Genomic DNA, 5,969 nt, shown 5'->3' on the forward strand with positions numbered 1-5,969 from the left:
AACGCTCTCTTGTTCGCCTGTAAACTCCCTATTAAAAAGATCTGTGGGCCAGACCGCACTCCTCCACCGTTGTCAGATGGCCGCTGTTTGCAGTGGCAGAGGCACAGCATGAAAGGGTCTCGGGGTTTAAGGCAGCTACTAGTTTGGACGTCAGCGGAGAAGTGCCTTAAGACAAAAGACTGCTGGGGCATAGGCAGACTTAAAAGCTGATGTGAAACACAACCTGTTGTTAAATATTATAAAATTGTAAGTTTTACTGTTGGAGAAATATGGATGCAGGCAGGGTAGGGATGTATGGGCAGATGTAAGATATACACCAGATGGAACCAAACACACATACACACTCATTCTGTCTGTACTATTTTGGGAGATGGGGGAAGAAAATGGTCTAACTTGGCAAGTGTAAATATGTGTACTAGTGTAAGCAGTGGGTCTCTGGCAGGTCTCTGTGCATATGGGGGAAGTATAGGGTCTGGCACATGTTTAGTGTGGTGTCCCATTTTTTTTTGTGCATCTGGACTTGATAACTTTCCTCTTTAGCAGTAGTGAGAGAGAGAGAGAGAGAGAGAGAGAGAAAGCGAGAGAGAGAGAGAGAGACCTACGCAGTGACATCTCTATCTGTCTTGATCTGGACTGACTTTGAAACTTGGTCACAGCGGAGTAGTTTCTATATAATCAGGAAGGAGAGAGTGTGCGCCACGTGAAATGAGAAACACACTCCTTTCCATCCTCTATAGAAACATCCAAATACACACGTGTCTCAGTATGGACCGGTGTTGTTTTTAAAGCTGCTCTTGGTTTTTGTGATTTAAGTGGATGGTTTACATTTTGTGTAAATCTTTTAAGCCACATGGTGAGAAACTTCACCATTGTTTATTTTTGAAAGGACCGAGGTTACATGCTGCCATTTAGGGGTTCAAGCAGGTCGTTAATTTTTAAAATGAAATATTGCCAACTGGACCGTAATAAATCTCGAATACCCCAGATACAGCTTTGGTATCAGCATATCATTGGAATGTTAGCTCTAGTGTTTTAAACTGTATCGGCAAAGGCAGCTAGCTTTTTTTTAAAGTGCTTAAATGTTTTTCTAAGAAAAGAAAAGTTTGTACTATTCTGAATATGTTTAAGACTTCATAAGGTTCATAATGGTTTTGGGAATAATGACTGGGATCGCATTGGGAATTATTTACTAAGGAAAACATTCAAGACACTTACCAATTTTCTAATTTTTCAAATGCTGTGGGGACTTTAAGAGAGCTGTGCATGAATGAAAGGCTGCAAACCTCAATGAACAGAAGCAATGGTGTAAAGAAGAGCGGGCCAAAGTCCCTCTACTATATTTAAAGATTGCTAAGGTTACACAGAAAACAATTAGTTTAAGTTATTGTCGGTAAAGGTGGTTTTACAAGCCACTGAATTGTCGGGTGTACACCGTGGGGTGTGTAAATAATGACACAGTGCAATGTGTCGTGTTTACACTATTTTAAGACCTTTTAAAGACTCAATCATTTTTATGATGTAAAAACTCGATAGAGGGTGAACTTTTTATTTATTTGTACCATGACCTAAATGCACAAATGAACAACTGGCTAATGCGTCAGAGCTAACAGGCTATCTCTTTGTGCTCCGGGATTCTCTCCTTTCCTTCATTGGGGTGAATTACACCAAAGTCAAACTCCAAAAGCAAAGCCTGCAGACATTTGGCGTGCATGCTATCAGATCCACTGAATGTGACAACTGAAGTAGAAGGATTCAATTTTTAATCTAAAATTTCACTCTTAATTTCAAATGTTAGTGTGACTGAAGCCTAACAACATCAGACAGTACAACTTGAAAGAAGCAGATTAATATGGGGAGCATGCTTATTTGTTTTCATGGTGAGAGTCAGATGAGGACATCGATAGCAAGCTTGTGTCTGGGTACTATAACATTGCCGGGGGCAGTTAGCGTAGCCTAGCATTACAAGTCGAAGCAGGGGGAACTAGCTTGTTTGGCTATGTCAAGTTTTAGAAAGTGAAGGTTACATTTCTGTTTAGCAGAAAAATTGCATTTTAGTTCACATTACAGCAGGAAATACAGCTGTTTAGCTAACCAGTTTGGGTCATTTATGTGAACAATCCCATTTTAGTGAGACCTTAAAGGTATACGGTGGATTTTTTTCCTCCAGTGTTTTGTTTGATTGCCTCTGATCTCTTCAATCTGAGCGAACCAGTCTTTCTGATATGTCCACAGCCACGACACCGAGGTTAGTCCTTAATAGATTACGTTTGCCGACTGACAGACCACAATAAATCACAAAAGCTTTACAGAAGAAAACTAAACTAACCCTTCAAATGCCTGGTCCAGCTTCCATTTTCAAGGTGCTGACCTAAACAGAAAAACACAGAGCCAGCCGGATTTCACTGTACAATTTGATACATCGTTTTTCTTCTGTATCTCCCCAGGATAAAGACATTGTTAGTGTGACTGAGGTATGTGGCTTTAGAGACCGGCTGCTAACGTTAGCCAGATATATTTGCTTCACTATTGGTATTGATCCAAGTTGTCGATTCTTGCTCTGGGGAGCAATTATTACACACAGCAAGTCAGGACAGTCAGTGCAAGAATGGATGCAGTCGGTCGACCCATGGAAGAAAATGCACCTCACTGCACACACACACACACAAAAACACACACACACATCTACACCTGTTTGAAGAGTGAACACAACAAGCTTGTCCTCCGACGAAAAAAAGAAGAAAAAAAAGAAAAATTAAAACTAGCAGTGAGCTGAGTGAAGCTGATATAGCCTCAACAACCGAGCGAGAGATGCCAAAACCTCTCCTCCACACACACACACACACACACACACACACACACACACACACACACACACACACACACACACACACACACACACACACACACACACACACCTCCTCTTCTCCTCCTCCACCTCCTCTACTCTCTGCAGCTGAGAGGCAAAGCAGACAGATAAGCAGGCAGCCAGAGACGGACTAATCCTCCCACAGTGAGAGACGTTCCGGATAGTATATGATGGGAATCAAGCTAAACTGACAGTAAGAGAGAGGGAGGCTACATGGGGAGATATGAGAGGCAAAAAAAGGCTAAAAGTGAGGTTAGGATACAGATTAGCAAAAGGTGAGAATGAAAAAAAAAGGAGAGGATTTTTAAAACGTTCTTAGTGTGAAGCGAGGGCTGAGAGTTCGATCGGATCCACAAGTTTTTTTTCCTTCTCTCTCTCTCCTCCCCCTCCTCCTCGCATCGTGCCACCGTCTCGCACTGTTTTTGATAAACGTTGCTATTCTGCAACCATTTGCTTGCTTATTCGTCTCTCAATCATTCTTGACGATTCTCTCTCTCTCTCTCTGTCTGCACCCCCCCTCCCCTCCCTAACCTCCCACAGCATCCCTCTCTCCTGCTCGCTCTCACTCTCCCTCTCTTTCCCAGTCTGACTGAGGCTGATGTAGGTCAGTGCGTCTGGAGCCTGTCTGGAGCTGCTGGAGAGCCTCAGAGCTCCACGCTTGGTCCTCGACGACCCTCGCAGCGGAGGGCTGCCTCTGTGCCCGAGCTGAGGATGGACGCCGTTCCCTGGGCTGTGTTAGGACAGGACCAGCTCGCCTGACCTGACTCGCCTGGAGGAGGAGGAGGAGGGAAGAGGAGGAGGAGGGAGGGAGAGCAGGGTGACGCGGGGTGTCTGTGTACTTTGGAAAGCTAACATGCATGTGGGTCGTAGATGCACGCGCACAACAGCAAGGGCGAAAATGCAAGAGATAGTAATCGTTGTCTCTCTTCTCATCGACGCACTTGCAAGAGGGGTAGGGGGGTCATTTTCATGCAGTGCTACCTTCACATCCCCTTTTCCTACAACACACACACACACTGTCTCTTTCTGTAACTTCATCGTGATGCTTTATGTCTTTTTCCTAGACCCAATTCTTTGACGTATGCAGCCGTCGAAGTCTCTCCAAACACCACAGCGACCCAGCAAACTCCAAACTGATGCGCCTCGTACGACAAAAACAAAAACCAAAGAAAAAAACCCCATTTGAAAGCAACAGCGGTGTTCTTTCTTTCTTCTTTTCCAGTATATCCATTCCTTTGCGGCTCCTTACGGATCCACTCCGACTGATGTCCTTTCCCTAAAATACTGAATACTGAGAGCATCCTTCGACCATCGCGTGCCCCTTTTTTTTTAAATAAATGAAAGCCAACGAGTGCAAGGACGACGATGACGACTTTTGCAAGAGAGCGAAAAAATCCGCCACTGACTTCACCGTCTCCTGATTCTGCTCACCTTTCCCTTTGTCCCCCCACTTCTTCCTCAATCTCCGCTCTCATTCTCTGCTCCTTCCCACTCCTCTGGCTTTTAGACAATGCCCCCCCCCCCCCTTAAAAAAAATCTCGTTGTATCAGAGTGTGTGAGTGCAGCTGTGAGAGTGGCAGTGTTGTATAGTGTCTGAGTCTGTGCTCTCGATTTGACTCTGAAGCACATCTGGTTCCTGCAGCGGCACGTCGGTGAGTTTGTTGTTGTGTGTTTACGCATCTGTGTTCGTGTGTCTGTATCGGCGTGACACAGCGAACCGTCTCGCCCGCCTTCTTGCTACCCGGAGCGAAGGACGTTTGGAATTCCTGGGGCGTGGCGTCGCCGGCCTGACCACACCTCGGGTGTTTCCCTTCGTCTGATGCCCGTTACCTTCTCTCCACCTAAACTCGTCCGAATCCTTCGGATTATAGTGGAGAGGGCAGAGAGTGAACAACAGATTTTCATTTCACTGTCTCGCCTCCTGCTTTGCATTGCCGCTCTCTGGCTCGCTCATATTGCCCCGACCAAGGATGCAACTCTACGGTTCTTAAATGTAACGGCAAAAAAGGACAGAGGCTTCAAAGAAGCACAAAACAAAGAGTTTTTTTCCCCCATAAAGAAGGAAGTAGATGGACAAAAATAGCTATTTTGTATACAAAACATCGTAAACGCCTGCAATGTGTAACAGAACATCACGCAGCAGTGCTATGAATTAAGGCCCCAAACTCATCAAACAGACCTGTGAGGCGGTCCCTGATCTTTAGCCTGTTTGAACATGTGAGAATATGTTGGACAAAGGCGGGAGAGAAAACAAGCTGCCGTCAATGCTGCTTATCAGAGTTGAAGATGAAATGCAGAGGGGCAAGTGGAATAAGTAGGCACTGTATGTTCCACGGTAACTTAAAAACAACTGACTTTGTTGGTGCTGTTGTGTAAGGGCTTACTTCAGTAGGTGGGTGATATGGTGAGATGGCCACCTGCACTGTCTGCCACATCCACACAAAACACAGAGGAGACAAACCAACTGTGGATGAGTCAGAGAGAGAGAGAGAGAGTGTATGCAAATCTGTGCTTACTCTTCAGTTTTTCTGTTTAACTGCAGGGTGGAGGGGACTTCCCACTGGTTCTCAAACATTCAATCCCTGGAAAAGCTCCAATTCAGTTAGAGCAGGACACACATACACGCACGCATGCCTGCTTGCGTACACACACACACATACACACACACAAAGGCCTCATTGTGTTTGACCCCGGATGACGAGCAGGCAGGTCAAAGTGGTGGGTCATTGAGAGGCGGTTGAAAAAGGCAAGTGCATGGTAATGAGTAGCTCTGCTAGAGATAAACACCCTCACATGCTTTCCCTTCCGCGCGGCCAATGGCGTGCACTTATACTGTGACTTTTAAAGCTTAATGTATCCTTTACACACACACACACGCGCGCACACGTGCCAATGCTCATGCCCCCCCCAATGACACGTTGGACATGACATGGACGAGCCACGGATCGAGGCGCTCTCCTCGTCCCAGCTGCCTTTCAGCTTCTTAAGCCCCGCCCCTTTTTACGACACACTGTGATGACTGTGTGCCCCCCACCACCCTCTCCTGCTGGGTCATGAAGGTCTCAGCAACAATAAACTCCCAGCGAAGTCATGTGATGCACAC

Source organism: Astatotilapia calliptera, chromosome 22 (assembly GCF_900246225.1).
Source record: "Astatotilapia calliptera chromosome 22, fAstCal1.2, whole genome shotgun sequence".
In the NCBI taxonomy this organism is placed as follows: domain Eukaryota; kingdom Metazoa; phylum Chordata; class Actinopteri; order Cichliformes; family Cichlidae; genus Astatotilapia; species Astatotilapia calliptera.